The sequence below is a fragment of the Corvus brachyrhynchos genome, unplaced genomic scaffold (genome assembly GCF_000691975.1).
Source record: "Corvus brachyrhynchos isolate BGI_N302 unplaced genomic scaffold, ASM69197v1 scaffold162, whole genome shotgun sequence".
NCBI classification, from domain to species: Eukaryota; Metazoa; Chordata; class Aves; order Passeriformes; family Corvidae; genus Corvus; species Corvus brachyrhynchos.
In genome coordinates this window covers 1,418,832-1,437,535 of record NW_008236696.1, presented here as the reverse complement: position 1 = coordinate 1,437,535, position 18,704 = coordinate 1,418,832, and the positions used below count along the sequence as shown (strand labels likewise).

Genomic DNA, 18,704 nt, shown 5'->3' with positions numbered 1-18,704 from the left:
GCGGGGGCGCGGGGGGATGCGGGGAGATGCTCGCCCCCGCCGTGGCGGCCGCGCAAAGTTTGCCCCGCTCTGCCCGCGTTAAGGTGCGGGGGTTCGCGGTCAGTGCCCCGCGCTGCGGGGCGGGTCCGCTTCTGCTCCCACCTCTCCTCCCTCCCCGGGCCCCCGCGGTTCCCAAGGCAGGCCAGGCGCAGGCTGGGTTAGGAAAGGTCAGGGAGACGCTGCTGTCTCTGGGCTTTCACCCCTGAGGGCAAGCATTCCCCAGGAGCCTGTTCCCAACAGGGCTGCACCTCCCATGCCCACACCCCTCACCCCAACCTGTCCCAAGGGCACCCAAAAGGCTATAGGTGCGGGCACATCATCTCCCAGCTCTCACTTCCCCCTCTCTCTTTTTTGCCTCCTGACCTGGTACAGATTTCATCTGAAACTTTCCAAGAGCTTTAATTATTCTATTAATGTGCACCCATAAATACTCCAGAGCAGCATTTCATTAGGCAAACAGCAATATACAGTCCAGGGATGTAAACAGAGGCACCGGGGCTAGAGAGGGAGCAAGTTACACACTGAAGGCATAGCAAGAGCTAAACCCGAATTGGTCAGTCTTGTTTTTCAGGGCTTTTCTAGGGAAGTTATTCTATGATTTTTTAAATTTTTTTTTTTTAATTTAAAAACAAGTTCCCTGGGAACAACTTGTGTCAGTAGATCACTGGGTTACTAGAGCAAGTGCCAATTTACAGCACCATTACAAGTCTCTCCTGCGAGTCCTTTACAAGCCTGCAGTCAGGCTAGGGAGGGAAAACAACATTAAAAGTTCACAAGCATCTTAACTACTAGTGGTTTATAGCCATTTCATTTGCATTTTTCAGCAAATGAAAAGCAAGTGTTTGGAGGTTTTTTCTCCTTGACAAGTTGGCAATCACAAAATGGTGCCCTGAGTGATGGAGACAAAATATCGGTCCATCCAACTAGGGCAGGAAAAGACCAAGGGAAACAAGACCTCCTGGCTCACTTGGGTGATCACAAATGGGATTTATAACTTGCTTTATCCCTCACAGGGTGCGTGGAAGAGGTTATCAGGGATGTGCAAGAAGACAGATGTGGAAGAACTTCAAGGGGAAGCATGAGATTCAAGATAAGTCTTAAGTGAGGAGGCAGAGGTGAGGAGAGGGGGGGCAAGAGGTGCAGTGAGGTCTTCCTAGGCAAAGTGGAAGGGTAGGAAGAAACAAAGGCAAAGGGTAAACTCTTTAGGGCTTCCGCAACTGGAAAATATGTCCTTGTGAAGGACTATATCACACACTATTTTCCAGTGAGGCAATCAAAATCACCGCCCAGCAACTGCGTATGGTTGAATTTTGAGGGCTGAAGGTGAAGGGCATTAAGCTCTCTTAACACCTTTTCCTCCAACAAAAGAAGAAAAAAGCCTCTAAAAATCAAGGATTAATTTAAGGCTGAATCCAGGAAAGATTCTTCCCAATTCTTGTATGAGACACACATGTTTACAAGTAAAAGCCAAATACCACTCCTGAGAAATTGGTGCAAGTGGAAGCACAGTTTTATTCCTTAATGGCCATGTTGGATGCAGAGCCATCTGGAAAGCCTGTAGAGATTCCAAAGGCAGCACCTGTTTGTCAAACATGATGCAGTTTTGAAGTCCTCAGGTAGTGTGACTAACAGGGTTCCAACCCAGAATGCTCTTCCCAAAGTCCAGTGCATGAAAACATTTGGTTTGTTTCTGGTTTTGAATTAAACAAGACCTTGATTTATCCTCTGGAGCAACATTTGTGACTTTGGAATATGCATTCTCATCTTGAGCTGCTGTTGAATGGCTATGACAGCAAGGGCAGATGCTCCCATCTGCTGTGTGGGCACTGGGTGGAGCAGAACAAGCCCCAAAAATGGATTGGCAGATGCAGCACCTCTATTGCACCTCTGAGGGTCTCTTGGAAAGGCAGCCCCCTCCCCACATGTGCACCACAAACATAGGTGGGCACTTTTCTCCACACGCTCAGGTGGAGCCACGGATGTTGTGAGGAGAGAGGAGCTACAGAGAGAAAGGCCAGAGCTGGGAGCAGCTGTTCCATACAGCATGGAACCTTCTGCAGCATGGGATTTTCAGCTGGGAATCTGTGCAGTTGTTTTAGCTTGGGAAAATGGGCCATCAGCCCTTCAGTCCCAACACTGGCAGCAGGAGAGGGCCTGCACTGGGGCAGACACAAAGGGAACAGGAAGGCAGGTGCAGGGGAGAGCTCTGTGTGTCGGGAAGGTAAGTCAGACATTTCTGAAGCGATCGTTAATTTGGCATTCCCATCTTGAGAAGCAGATTTAACCTTCTGGCCAATAAATTATCCACATAATCCCCACCATCGCAATGCCTGAATTCCTTTAGAGCTTTAAACTGGGCATCCAGATGGATCAGGTTCACAAAGTCTCCGTGTAAGGCTGGCGGCTTCAGGCTCGCTCAGATTCTGCTACGGGTGGAAATTCGAATGTAACACGGCCTCACATATCAGTTCTACCTTTCAGAATGAGGGTGATTTTTCAGGATTAGCCTCAGGGGTATTTCTAATACCTTCCCTTTACTTGCAGTGATTAAACAGGATTGAAAACATATTCCAGTCTCTTCTAACTCCTACATCTTTTGCTGGGGATTTATATGGAAGGGAAGATGCTGTAAGGCAGCAAGTACCTAATATATCTCCCAAGGACAACATAAAGTCACTTTATTAATACAAGTTTACCCTTCCCCAGCTTGTAATAGTAGTTCTTTGTTACCACGTGGATCTTGCCACATTAACACTCAACCAGAACCACCCCACCAAAATTTATGAAGAATAATGGAAAATAATTCTATGGTTTACTGACCAAAAGTAAAAAGAGAAGACTTCCATGCTTAATGCAATCATCTCTGCTTCTGTGAGACAGAAGAAATGAAGGTGCCCTAAACATGACAAACAGAAAATGATATGTACAAAAATAGGGGAAGAGAACTGCATAATAAAGCTGTCTTTTGTGACTGTCCAAGGGAGACTGAAAAGGCTGAAAATGAATTGCAGAAAGGATGACTTTGAAAAGAAATTGTCAGCTTGCTTAGCTCCCAAATTCACATCCTCATCCACAACCTTTAGACAGAAAGCAAAATGCAGATGGCCCAGGAGTTTTGAGGCAGAGGATAAGACCTTTATGCTTTCTTTTTGGATTAATTTCTTACTCACTACATTACTGTAGCTTGAAGTTTCATCACAGCAGGAGTTACATCAATAAGAGATATATAATTATGCATATCAAATATCAATAAGCTATTGGCAAATACATTAAAGGGAGTGCAACTTCATACTTTGTGAAAATGGTTTGATTTTCAAGGGTGCTGGGCAGCTGAAGGCCTCCTGACAGTAAATTATGGAAAAGTGAGGGACAACTTATCTCAGAAACAATGCCCAACTGTTTCTTGAAGTGCTTAAACTTCAGCTTTCATTTTCCCTTTTCTTCTTTTGACTATAAACATTTATTTCCCCTTCTTTGAATAATGCATACTAATCTCTAAAACAAATCTTATCATGATTCTGGTAGAAGCAGATGTGATTCCCAAGACATTCTCCGTTTTTTTCCCTTGAATGGAATCAAAAATCCATCTAGAGTATTTGAATGGATGAAATATTGAGGTGTTAAAATTTCAAGAAATTTATATATTACTAGTGCAGAAAATTTAAAATATTATTTGAATCATTTTAATCAATTCTGAGATTATTTTTAATATCAAAGCAGATATTGTCAAGAGTTAAATTAACCTCTTGAGCAACCTCTTGAGCAACTTCAAATAGCCATTGAAATATTGTTCTACAAATATAATGGAATAATTTGGACATACTATAAAAAGTACGTATACTATAAAAATATTCCTATATTTAGTGACCACAGTTTTAACAGTGTGAGAACATTTTCTTCCTTCTGTAGGTATGAAGAGGCCTACAGAATACTAGGAAAATAATAAATGGAAACATTAAAATAAAGAAATTGCAAATAGTCTAGTGCTGAGATCCTGGTGCTTCCTGAGCTGATTTGTCTTTTTCACCTTAATTCACTGATCTAGCAACTGGTCTTATTTCCCATAGAAGTATTAGGGTTCAAAGTGGACACATTCACATATGAGATATAACACTTTAGACTCATGCAACCCATAATCTTATTAAACAACGCTGTTGTCCTTAGGTCAACTGTGTCACAAAGTTAAATTTCCTTATGATATTTTAGGTACAGTAAGAAAAAAAAAGTAAAAGGCTTCTTGTGGGCCTGATTTGCCTCCTATGTAATCAGGACTCTGCAGTCTCACTCTACAGGTTTCAGGCATCGAATCCCGATATCCAGAAACAAACCTCACAGATTTAATATTTTGCCAGCAAGGCAAATAGACACTCCAGGGGATTTTTAAAAGCTGATAGTTTTGACCCAGTTTCCATCATGATTGCAGGCACCTCTGTACCCACACACAGTTTCCTGAGTAGTCCCAGTCAGCACTAATCATTAACAACCAAAACATCAAAACAAGACCTTAGGGTTTTACTGTTATATTTTAATACATCTAGATTCAGTGAAACAGTTAAATATGTTCTCATCTGACAAATCTCTATGAGCACAGCTTGACACCATGGATGTTCAAGCAGGGGGCGTGGGCCTGTGAGGTGTTGGTGATTTCCCCATCTGGTTCTCAGAAAGGACTCGAGTTTGTTAATAAACAAACTTAAATCAAGGCCAAATTTGATCTCACTCAGAATAGATCTTCTTTTGTATCATGATTTTTAAATCACATATCTTAAAACTCAAATTGGCCAGTAACTAAACTTTTTCCCCATCTTCATTAATGATGAAAGAGTTCAGCTGCCCATCAGTGACTATAACGTGAAATAAAGGTGTTCCAAAACCATATGAGAACTCATGGATAGAAGACTTTGGTTTCCATCTGCACTTCTTGTCACACATCCAAACTCTATGTAGAATTAAACACATGGGTAAATCACGGACATGTAAGTAAATCTCAATCAGTTATTACCCCAAATACAGTTTTGGTGTAACTTCTAGGAAGGTTGTTTTTGAGGACTCTAAGTTATATCTAATTGTCATTACTGAAATATCTTAATACTCTCCTGGAACAAAGCAGTGCTATTACTTAAAATAGAAAAAAAAAACAATGAAGGTGACCCTAAAAATTCAATCACCATGATAGGAAAGGGATGAAGCCACAGTAATTATGCAACCAGTTTCAAAGACCACCAGTAGGGCCTGTGTGTAGCACAGAACAGAGCACTCCAAACCAAAGCATGAAATAGCTACCAGAGTCGAAAATTTTATACAACATTCTTTGGTCTTTTCCCACTTTCTCAAACATTTTTGGTTGTCAAAAGTCTGATTTCCATATCTGAGACTACGAGGTCTACTGGATGTAAAGGAGTCGTGATTATCCTTAAAGTGCATCTGACATCACTATTAATGCTTTAAACTTGCTACCAGTGCATTTTTGCAGTTTCATCCTTTTAGCAGAACTGACACATATAAAAGCTTTGAAAACTCCAAGTATTAATCTCCAAAAGCATATGTGTAGTGATTACTTAACCAATAGGATGTTTTTTTCAGTTCCTCTACAAGTTGGCTCAGCAACAGTACAATATTAATAATGCTTGAGCTTATACTTTTACAACCTGTTCTCCATTTCTCCCATCTGTCGATAGACTAAAATTACGTTTACAGAATCACTCATTTTCTAACCTTTTCTTAATTCGTCCAAGACAGCTCATAGCCATTTTTTTTCCCCCTACAGTGACTACAAAACCCCAAAGCTTGAGGCTCAGCTCAGTTTTCAGAGCTATTGATATGATTGTGAAGTAGCTCCATCGATTTGAAAAGCGTTATTTTGGTTTCATCCTGTAATGAATGAGAGAAATATTTTCCTCTCATTCTATTCCAATTAAATAAATATTCCAATTAAATAAATACCTTTAGTTTAGTCCCTTATCTTTCTCACCAAACTACAGCTTGAGGCAACTCTGGGGTCTGTTAGAACATTAATAGGTATACGTACATAACAACTGGCAGTATTTGATGGGGAAAAGCACAACCAGTGGAGACCTGCATTGCAAATCTGAATCCTCTGGGTTTCCCAAATGGGAGAACAAGAAATAATTACAGTGCTGGGTACTATCCACTAATTTTGCATAATCAGCCATTTTCAATCAGTTTCAGTGCCATATTGCCCTCCCAAACACAAGAGTCTCCGAGGCCCCAGACACAAAGCTTTGCACAGAAATCAGTCTAAGGTTACTGTTTTACACCTTGATATATTTGGGTAGTCAGAATCAGAGGACTGGAGAAGTCCATCCTCCTCGAGACCCTGGACCCTGCATGCAGCAGGGGGACATTTTCGTATAAGAATTAAATCTTCACAAACAGCTCTTGGAGTTACAACTTAGGCCACTGCTTTCACTCCCATTCAATAGACTTTCCAGCAAAAACAGTGGTTTAAAATCTGTTCAAGGACCTCAAGATTTGGCCCCAAATCAATGTGTACACAGCTGATTTAATTTATGACTATGGTTTTATGCCAGATTTAGTGTCAACAGCCTAACGGTGCAGTGGATTTCATTTATGGGATTTATTAATTTTTATCTAATGAACAATTTCACAAGGCAATTTAGATGATTGCAAGTGTGAAATGTTTGCAATGAGGACCAGATCTTGCCAGCCTTGCTTGCCTGTAGTGCCACTTACATCTAAAGTAATTGAAAACAATTGTACATGGAAAACACCACAAACAAACAAGTTCAAAAACAGTCTCCATGAGCAATGGAAGCAGACTGGGTATTTCAGTCAGTCCTGAGCCATGTGTTGCCTCCATACAGGCAAGTGGAGCTGAACTGACTGGATAGATGGATTTACAGGAACAAGAATGGCACATTGATGTGAGGATCACACCTTTGGGTAAGAGCTGCCAACGTGTTAATTTGGCCTTGACAGATTGTCCCTGTGACAAACTCCTCACTGATCACAGTAGGAACAAAATGAGGTCAAAGTTAGACATCCTAAAATCTCACCTTGTCCCTTCAAAAAATTTGAAAGTTAAAGCAAGAGAACATCTCTTTAGTTATGTACCATAATGAACCAAACAGTGGATTATTTACCAAAAAGATCATCTGCTGAGTAATGTTTTTTGGGTTTTTTTTTTTAATATTTGATAGTAGGATGCTGCTTTCTCCTTCTGATCTTGGAATTATACTACAAAGCTGCCCATTTATAATTAATTACATTTTTGAGATATTTTTTGCTTAGGTGGCTGGAATCTTCCCAGCACCAGTGCCCAAAAACAATTACCAGCATCCTGTTCAGTTTTCTTCCAACTCTCCTTCACCCTCCACCCAGCAGTAATTGTATTTCTTCTCTGTGTTTCAGAAAACAGAGATTGTTTGCCATAAAATTAACTTGATGTGATTCAAAAGGAAATGCAAAGCATTTTATAAGGAGTCAGAGGGAGCAAGCTGCAACTGTGAGCAGAAGACAGGGAAGACTTGTGTTTTCAGCCAGGGGAAGCTTCATCACAAATTAAGTTTTGTTTTCTTTACTTGTTGCAGCACAATGACAGCTTTGACAGACATATGGGTTGTTTAGAATCATAAAGGCTTTTTAATTTAAAGTGCTTCAGGAATATATCTAGCTGCAGTATATGACGTAGGCAATTTTTATTTAGCTGTATTCTGCTAAATGTAGTTTTTAATTGAAACACCTTTCAGCCCAGACATAGAAAAATCTGTTTCACTCTCCTGCACTGCTGAGCTGCTCTTGCAGCAGGGTCCTACCTAGGCCATGCATTCAAACACCACACGTATTATTCTCATTTCTTTTTATGGGAACTGGAAGGTACTTGAAGCTGTCACATCCCTGAGCAGATAACCAAAACCACAAGGTCTTTATGTCACTCAAGCTTTCTTTCAAAAAGAAAGAATGGATAAGGCCACTCTGAGCTGTTGGTTTTCAGGTTTTGTCTTGTTGCAAGGGTGTGGTTTCAGGTCAGTTATGATGCTGTAAGGTTGTCCTTTAAAATGTCATATTTTTTCACCATGAAGCTGGTGATCGCACTTGTTACCCACATTACATCTTTCGCTTAGTTTAAAAATGTATTGTTTTGGCTCTTTGCTTTTTTTAAATGTCAGCTCTGTATGCTTTGAGACAGGACCTGATTTCAATTACATGGTATAAGACCCAGAATAAAGCCATTTGCTTAAGTAGAATCCTACTGCATGACACAAACGTGGCTGAGATGAGGCTGTAACTGATTGTGGGGTTCTTCAAACCAAATGGTGCTTTCTGGCTCCTGCATTAGTCCCTGCCAGTTAAGATGTTGCAGCTCCAAACTATTAGTTCAGGATGCCGAAACCACCTCATGCTGCAAATAAGAGATGGAAAACACAAGGCCTGTAAAGAGCTAAGAGCTGCTAACTAAACCAGAACAGAGCTTGGGTTTTCTTTGCTCAAGCCTTACTGCTTCTACCAGTAGGATACAACACACTCAAATGAAGCAATTCCCAAAGACAACCAAATGTCCAGAGAAAATCTCAAGGTAGAAAGGAGTCTGTGTTTCCCACAGACTTGGGCACTGGTTTCTCCTGTTCTGAGACGTTCAGTCTTACAGACTAAGCACTGGCCCACCTTCTACCAATCCTTCATATCAACCTCTCATCATCAACCCTGTGACTGCACCCTTGCAGCCACAGTTTAATTACAGCTGTAGTAAATAATGAGCCCAACCTTCCTAACTAACAATTCCTTATTACCATGTTGAGTGGCAGGTCTTGTAAGATATCCTGGCACTGTTAGTGCTCAAAGAGTTTTTACACCCTCACCATTAACAGCTTTGATTTAAGAGCCCACACAGTACATCCTCTAAAGGGTCAACCAGAAGTTTCTCCTCAAGCTATTGTGTTCTCTGGAAAAAATCCCTTTGAGAGCTGATGCTACCTGGTATAGGGTGAAGGAACACCTGCCTTATACAGACGTCAGCATCAAAGACCTACTTTATTGTCAGTGAATGAACACTACATTAGGAAGGAGGGACAAAAATACTGAAAAGGCTCATCTAGAAGAACACTGGATCCAGCAGAGACAGGACAGATTAAAAAGGAACTGTGAGAATGAAACAAAAGTTACATTCTGACTTTTTTCTGAAATTTTAAAAATATCTTCTGCATGAACAAGTCTCCTAGGTATCAGCTTCAGATGTAACTTAAAGAAAATTCTCATGTCATTTGTGGTTGATGTAATGTAAGAATCCTTTCTTACAGTCTTTCAGTGAGATACAGGGGAGAAAACTGGACTCCCACTCACAGGCAGATTTTTTTTTCCCTCTTTGCACACTTGTCAAAGACTGTGTCTTTTCCTCTTCAAATAGCAGGAGCCTATTCACAGAAATTCTGTGAGCAGAGCCTCCATTTCTCCTTCAGTGGAACACAGGCAATGTCAGGAGTGTTTCAAAAGATTTATTAATAAAAGTAGTTATAAACAGTAAGTTTGGATAAACACAGTAAAATCACGGATATTAATTCTGTATGATTGGTGGGGGGGAGGGGGGTCACACATCAGTAGATATTTTCTCAGCACTTGATTATTTTATTTTCTCCCCTATTAACAAAACTACATAGGTTGGCCTTGTAATTCTGGGTTTTAATTGAGCCTGCATTCAAAGGCAAAAGATCAGATGATCCTGGCAAGCTTCTGCAGTGCCTCTGAGCTCATTTGTTCCCAGAATTGTGCTGCAGATTATTTTATTTTTCTTAAATTTATAATAAAATACCCAACAAGTACTTCTGCCAGGACATGGTTCACATTTTTCTCCTTAAGAAACCTTTATATACATCTGAGCTCTGCTAACTCAGAAAGATAGCCTGCTGTTTTCACTCAGCCAAAAATTGCCGAACGTCAGAGATACAGCAGGAAGAACATTTTGCTGCTTCTGTCACTCCCAACAAAATCGCTAACATTTTGTTTTATTTAATGGCTTCACTTTTCATAAGATGATTCAAACCCCTATAGGGGACCTACATTAGTCTGCTGACATTTTTCTGCTGGTGTAATTATTATGTCCTTCTACAGTCTGCTTTTCATCTGCGCAGAATTTCTCCCTGGCACAGAAGAGTTTAGTTAAAGACCTCAAAGTAGAGATCTAGAGAAGCCAGAATAGCTCCTCACCATAAGGCAAGGTGGAGGGCAACTTATTTGGTATAACAGTGCATGTGCTGGGATGCCTGGCAGCAAATAGCAGATGGACACAATGCAACTGAAAAGAAAGAATATTCCTACACTAAAAAAAAATATTGGGGGTGGCAAAAGAGGCATGTTTATCTCTCCTTTACACTCCACCAGGCAAAACATGTTGCATGTTTCAGACACTTAGACTATCGCAGGAATGGGGATTTCTGACACAGTACATACTGCAATATAAATCTGTATAAATACAGATATAGATCTCTCAATTAATCATAAATCATAACAGTTTGGTTACTCCGTGCAAAGGCCAAATGGTTTTGTAAGCAAAACAAAGAAGTCTTTTTAAGAAAGAAATAGACTCCACTGGGGTCTAGGAGTCTAATATAATTCTAATATATAGATATACTGCTAAATGCTTAGAGTCTGAGCTTTGATGTTTTTAAGGACAATCACATCTCGACTCAGCTGTATGTCTAAGCCGAGGTTACAGCTGGCCCCTCAAACATGTCTTGTTGCTAAGCAGGTGCAGATTTGAAATCAGAATAGAGCACTTGGGATATAAAGAAAGCAAATCCACCTCCTCAGATTTAAAGACAATATTGCCTTGGTAACAGGTAACACATGTGAAGTACGTGGTTAATTACAGCTTCCAGTTATAACAGCGACAAAACAGAAATGAAAATGAGAAGCACTGTAGCAAAATATAGACAGCCCTTAATAGTCAGGTAGCTTAAAACACTCTCATATACACCATGAAGCAATTGAAGAGAAAACTGTGCAGGTCAGGTGGAAACAATGAACAGAAGTCTGGAAAACTTAGTTGACTAGAGTGATCTCAATAGGACAAGAAAGGATTCAGAGAGCTCATGCCCTGCTCACTGGTGAGTGAGGAGTAAGGGGATGAGAAGATGAAGTTATCTGAAGGTATTTTAAAGGAAGAGTGCAACTGCATCCACGGTTTTGAAATTCTCCACTGCCATTATGTACAAAGCTTACACAAAGCTGAAGTGGACACAGATACTGGTGCTGAACACCTTTCGTCCTTCTTTCCTCACCAAGTGACTCTGACCTTGCTCGCCCCTCTTAGAAAAAGCATGAGATGTGAGCACATTATGGAGCTGGGAGAACTGAAACAGAGTCCTTTTTGCACAATAAGCAACCACTTTGACAGCAAGAAATGGAATACAAAAACAGTCACATAAACAGCAGTAAATGAAACAGACCCAGTTTACACAGTGGAAAACGCAGCTCACTAAAACTAGAGGTTGAAGAGAGGCCAGTGGGCAATCCATAGGTGTTAAAATCTGAATAATACTGCAATAAAAGCACTTCAAAATCTAAAAGCATATATAACCTAAAGGAAGGAGGAATATCTGTCTCTACTGGTCGCATTGATGGGTATTAGGTTCCCATTGTATTCGTAGCAGACAGATATCTGACTCTCAATTAATTAACAAATAAGTAACTTTTTTAAGCTTCATCTGATTAAACAGAAAGCTTTGAAATTATAGAAATATTTCCATTTATGACACACAATGTCTACCCCAAACCAGATGAGGTGGATTTATCTTTTTAAGAAGATTTTCATTACAGAAAATGGTGCACTTCCCTACTTAGGGATATTTGTGTTTGGATATTGTGTTGACACTTGGGACCACTGGCACACAGCTATAGACTGAAAGGATTTGCTCGTATGTAAAGGACACACAACACCAGGAGCAGCACAGTCACTTAACACATGTCCACAACTGTTTTGTCACCCAGCTTGGGGGAAGACTACTAAAAAAGTCAAAGCAAAGCAGGCTCACAGTATCTAAAGCCAAGCTGCTTTTGTGCTGAAATATTCATTACATGCCTTAATTCCTGCAGATTTTCACTCAGTGCTTTTGTTACTCTCTAAAAGGGATGATGAATACTTGCCAGAGCCTCAGAAATCTGCCCAGGATTCATCGGTTTTTGCAGAGGTCTCTGGTAGCCTGTGGTAGAAGGCATGGCCCATAATTCTGGGGTTAAGCTAAAGTTGACCCAGTAGCCTACAGTTGAAAGAGAGGATCAATCTATCCAGTGACACATCTTTTTAAGACAGCCAGCAGGTTTTGGATGTTTTCAGAGACACAGGGATAAAATATCAGCCATATTCCTCTGAACTATTTATATAACTCTACACCAGAGCTTTTCAGTAGATGCAGAAATCTAGTTATTGATCACTTGTAATGCTTAATTCAATTCTGGGAGGAAACAGCCTACATTTCATGGATACATTTCATTAAAAGACTATTTACTCATTTTGCATTTTGTAAATGCTTTAGCAGAGAGATATCACTGCCAGCTCCCAGAACAGTATGATGAATTGGAAGATTTGCCACCAGTCTCCAATGAAATGTGAGGAAAATTATGTTAGTACACTGTGATCTCCTAAAGTAATTAATAGAATCTCAGAAAAATACGGAAAGAATAGACCGGGAAAGGTCATCATGGGTATCTCCTTGCCTTAAGAAAGGCTCAAATAAAATTACATCGCATCAAATAAATATTTGTCTAAATAAAGCCCTCTAATGACACTTTATAGACCACCACAGAAAAACCAGCATCATTAGATAGTTTGCAGAAAATGTTTTTATTGTCTAGTCTGAATCTTTTTTGCTGCAGTTGATGCTCCTTGCAATCTGCCCTATTGCAGATTACAGAAAACATCTTAGACCCTTCTTTCCTACAAGATCCTTAGAGTTTTCGGAAACTATGTATTCCTCCATCAACTTTCCCTTCCTCCATCCTCTAAGCTCTGGTTTCTGTCACTCAGTCAGTCATTCTATATTTTGTTCATGAGGCTCTGATCACTCCTGCTGCTGGTGTGTATCCTGCTTTAAGTGCAGTACCCAAAACTCAACAGGAGGTATCGAGCCAAACTATTACCAGGGCAATTCCTTGTACCTGTAAGAGTTAACTGTAAATCTTGCATATCAAAGCCTTGGCTTGCTCAGTTTGTGACCCAACATAACCCCTACGTCTGTCTTTGGAGACAAGCTGTCCCCATTTTGAAGGGAGTTTTTGCTAAGATCTGAGCGCATTAATAGAGCCGGTCTTGCATTCCATCAAGCACACCTCCAGCATTTCCCTGCCTGGCTCATGAGAATGCCATGAAAACAGGCTGGCCTCAGCAAAGCCCTGTCAATCTCTAACACCTACAGCTTCTTACCTGTCCACAAAAGAAACTGCTTGGTTATAAAAGAAAATCAGACTTATTCGATGTGATGTGCTCTCAATAAACCCACACCAGCAGTTATGTATGTCTCTGCAATGTTAAGAGTTACTTCAGAGTATTTCAATTATTTCTTTCCCTTTTATTTTTGACAGTTGAGGCTGAGCTGCATCATTTCTGAAGACAGACACTGTGTTTGGTTTTTTGTCTGTTTTCTAGTCTAGTCATCCACCTTCTCCTAGCTTGTTAGACCTGATGACTAATGGCTCCACATCTCTACAGACCATTTTTATGCTGTCCTTGATAGAAGTTAATCAGCCCCATCCAATCCAAGAAGTTCTAATCTCTTTAATCTATTGAATTCTTTTTGCCTGTCCCCCTCCTTCCTTTTCCAAAGATTGCATCTGCCAAATGATGGAGTTCAAAGTAACACACTCTCTTTTTTCCTGACCTTTCCAAATAAGATTTATTTCTTTTCTATCAATATTGCAGCATATTTCATCAAGGATCTACTACAGCAAGTCAAATACCTGGTACATATTAAAAATTCTGTGGATAGATCTTGTGCAGGCAGCTAAATCAGATATTCAGGCACTAACACAGGACGTGCTTGAGCAGGTGTGGAACGGAAAGAGAGAAGCTGAAAAGGTTTGGAAATTAAAGAAAAAAATGCATCCTTAACTACAGCCAAGAGGAAAACCTGCATGAAGTTACAGACACAACTGGGCACAGCAGAACTGGAGCCTTCATGGACACTGTAACATCCAGGTAAGGCCACACAGTTATTCGAACTTCTGATCTTGCTTCAATTTTCTGGGCAAGCCCTCTTCCAAACTGTGCACTGGATATTTTGGAAATAATTTATGATGAATCACTGCCTATTTAATAGTTTTAGTACATAGATTGTTAGCAAAAATAAATTTGCTTTTAAGTTCTAGCCTTCATTCACAAAAGCAACAATAAATATTTTATTCATACACCTATGTTTATAAGCTCAGCCTGAAGATGATAATGCATAAGATCCTGACCTACACTTCATAGATTCCCACAGGATTAAGGCCCTGTTGTCACCACACACACCTTCTGTATTTTATGACTTTTCCTATTTTAATAGTGTAGCTGTATAAAGTGCCTCAAGACTTTGTAGAAAAACACTATCAATATTCATGCTATTAAAAGCATTATGAGTTACTGTAAAATTTATTTACATTGCTATTATCTCTCTTTAAAAGTTTAAATGAATCACATTCCCAGGTTCAGAGTGAGTGGGGCATCAAATCTAGCAAGGTGTGATAGATCAGCCAAGACTGAGGAATTAATAAAATAGAACAGTGTGAGTTGGAAGGGACATTTAAAAGTCATCTAGTCCCATCCCCTGCAATGAGCAGGGACACCTTCCACTAGACCTGTTTGCTCCTAGCTCCATCCAGCCTGGCCCTGGACACTTCAAGGGATGCAGCACCCACAGCAGCTCTGCAAAACCTGTACCAGTGTTTCACCATTGCAAAAAATTCTGCCTTTTACCTAATCTGAAATGACCCTCCTCCAGTTTAAAGCCATTACTGTTGTCCTGTAGCAACACCCTCTTTTTCCCTCCTCTTTCCTTAAAGGGAGAGAATAGCAAGTGGCAGCTATTCGGAGAGAAATGCTCATGGGTCTGTGCAGGGGTGCATTCATTACCTTTGTCTCTCTTGTAACCTCTATTCCAAAATATTATGGCATGTAAAGTATCATAAAAATCTACTAGCATCTACATGTTCTAGTTTTGCTACAGTTGGGCTTCTGGGGGAAAAAAAAAAAAAATCAAGAGATTTTATGCTGAATATATTACTGTCATCAAGCTTGTGTATAATGGAAAACATCCCCCTCCACAAAACTCACCAGCATTACAGGAACCACCACTAACTTCCCCAGCAAATGACTCTGCACATTATAAGGTCCAAAAATCTTTGCTTTTTTTTCCTTTGGCCTTACAGAGAGGGAAAGCTAGGTGAAAACTTTTTTCAGACTTTATATGGGTGGTGTCATAGGAGCTATGAGGAAGGAAGATTTTGTGAAGAAAATAAACTTGCAAGATTGGAGGTCGTGTCCTGACAAATGTGTGGGGAGGGGAACTGCCTACAGTTCATGAAACATTGGCACACGTATATCAAAGAGGAAGTTAATTCCATAAATACATTCTAAAGTCACTGCATCTGAACACTTAATTTACCTCTATGCTCAGCCACAATTTATTTATAATCTTTATAAATATGAGGCATTGGGGAAAACAGGTCAACATAAATTATTATTCAATCTATAACCACATCAAAAAGTAGATTAACATAGATTCTTAGCTTTAGATGTCTTTTACATTAGTTACCTCAGCAATTTGATGGCCATGTATTTGTGGGCTATCAACTCTTTTCCCTGAATTTTTTATTTTTAAAAAGAAATGGTAATTGACAGGAGCTTAACAGAGGAAAGCATCTCCTTTATAATTGAAGTACAAGCAAGGGGGATGAAGTCATTAAAGCCAGCTTCAATTTATTTGATATCTGGAATCAAAGAAACAAATCATAGCCTACAATACATGGCTCTTTCTGTTACAGTAGCAAAGCTGTACTTTTCCATTTGGAAAGGTAATTGTGATATGGTTGCTTGCAAGATTTAAAGTCTGTTCTCTGCCAAAAGGCCCAATGTTCCTTCCACTGAAGTCAAAGGCAAAACTAAAAAAAAGCTGCCATTTTTCTATATAGTCTCATTATCCATGGCACCAGAGATGAAAGAAACAAGAAAAACACCCCACCTTTTCAATATTTGGTGTTATGACATATTTTAAAACACTAAACATTACCCAACCATTTTCAGTTGCTGAATTTGTAAGGCTCAATCTTTATTCTGTACGTGAAATAATCTCACCTTAAAACCTGCATCAGAAGCAACTTCTACTGACACACTGTTCCCAAGGGCTTTTGTTCCAGAGGGAAAGCATATGCTGCTAACCACGAACCCAAACTGATTAATACACAGCCTCCCCTGATCTGAGCATACAACTATCGTTCCATGTTTCACAGCAACAGACAAAGTTGAAACCATGTCAGGAAGATGTTTTCATTATGTCAGTTCTTGCAGTAACATGTTTTTCTGGCCAGCAGAAGCCAAGGGAGATAACTTCTTTTCAGGGATACCAGACAAGCATGTGGAATTACCTCTTCATTGCTGAAGCCTTCTCTTTGAATGTGTTTGGCCAATTTTCCTGCCTTTTAAATAATCTGCAATTGGAGATAAAGGTCAACAAATTTCCAAGTCCTATGCACATTTCTGTCCAGCACATTCAATTCATAACTGTGCAAGGTGTTTCATATGGCAAAAACCCTTGCCTGCTGTTTTCAACCATTTCACTTAGGATAATAAAAGTTTTTACTTCTTCCTGTAAACCTTGTCTGGGAAGAAATCTTAGAAGATAAGAGTCAGAACTTTGACTTGCCGTCCGTCCTTCAGCAGATTATTTATATTCAGGAAGTTCATGCATATTTAATAATACAGTTCAAATGTTAGCCTGAAAGCAGAATAGGATTTTCCCTTTCTCTTAAGTTTTTCCCCTGTATATTTTGTCTAGCTTTCAGGGAACAGGAGTTTGCACAGAAATTTGAAATCTCCTTACATTGAATCGTCTGTGAAGAAATCATTCCTGGAGTCCATTCCACAAACCCCTTAAACACAGGATCTTTCCCAAATTGTGAAAGATGAAGTTTATTTTCATACTAATGAATGGCTAATTCTCAAAGAAGGAAGATATGGTTTGGATCAATTTCCTGAAGTCATGAATTATATTTCAGCAGCTTGATGTGGAAATACAGACTAGAAAGTCCCACTGAAACACAACTTTCTTGACCTTCTGTTCTTAGTTTTAAACTTCTGTATGCAAAAAGTAAAAAGTACGAAGAGGAGAACTGTGAGCGTCTCACAAAGGCATGGACAATGAGGAAAAAATCTAGTACTGAAGCAGAAATCAGTCTCTACAGCCACTGCAATGTTCAGAGGGATTGTGCTTGAGAAAGCCATTTCACAAGGAAATATGAAATGGTTTAAGACACAAAAGAATGTAAGATGCCCATCTTTTGTTGCTGCTTGCACAGCCCTTTCACTTCCCCAACATCAAAGGATTGTTTCAGGATCAATTCCCATTTCTCCACATTTTCCTCCTTTTTGTTGCCAGCAAAGCCCTGCTATCATATTTTCAGAGTCTGCTTTGAGAATGCATGTTCCTTATTGGCCAGACTTTTTAAACAAGAAGGAAGATGGAAGAGAAAAGCAGCACTGCTTAAACCATGGGAAGCTACAGGAAGAAAAGTACAAGAGCCCTTCTTGAGGGAATGGAGAAGAAGCATTCCCTTTGTTACTAAAAAATTCGTGGATCATAAGCATGCAATAATCTCTATACCTAAAACAGAATTGGTAGCTCAACAAATATTTTTGAGTGACAAAACCGCTAATTCTGTTCTTCATGGCTTCTGGCCAACTATTCCATTCTTTCCTGCTTGCCCACCCAGAGTAAGAGGGAACGCCTCCACAAGATTTTTCACCTGCTGGAGAGCTTTTTATGAGGATTCCTCAGAATAATGGAATCCATTTTCAGAATAGATTTTGAACAAGAACCTAGACCGTTCTTGGCACTTGAGCTCATCTGCATCCATGACTGAAGTACTCCACCATCAATTACAAACCCAACACTTCCATAAGAACACTTAGCTAGTAATTAATTACTGATATATAAATACTATCATTTCAGCACTGGAGAGAGAATACAAGTACAGAAGCATAAAGATAAATCACACAGCTGACTTGGTAACTTAGGTAAGAATAGAGGATATTCGTGTTTAGCTGATAAACTCCCTGAAATGAACTTTTAAGGTGTTTAAGCTTATGAAATTTATTACATCAAAGGCAAAATATAACAGCTCCAAGGAAAGTAAATAAGAGGAACTGACAAAGCTATTTTACAATTCATAATAATTTTAGATAGTACAAAACCAGATTCATTATGGAGGCTCAGAGAACAAACAGATATAGATGTCTGTAAGAAATCTTTCCCAGGATGCCTAAACAGACAGGCCACTGAATATAACTACAAAGCAAGAGGTGTGCTACACATTCTGTACTGAAATCCATTACAGCTGCATATATATTTCAGTGACAGACACAAAAAAAACCAGAATGGAGAAAAGCACAAACCTACAAATCATGTAGGTATTAACTGAATTAGTCTGAGAATTCAAAGCGG

General features: G+C 39.6%; 1 protein-coding gene across 1 annotated transcript in view; it reads right to left on the bottom strand.

Annotated features, from left to right (window-relative positions):
- The window catches only part of NLGN1 (neuroligin 1), a 428,516-nt gene that overhangs the window by 380,203 nt on the left and 29,609 nt on the right, over nucleotides 1-18,704 (bottom strand). The gene's annotated exons all lie outside the window — the stretch shown is intronic.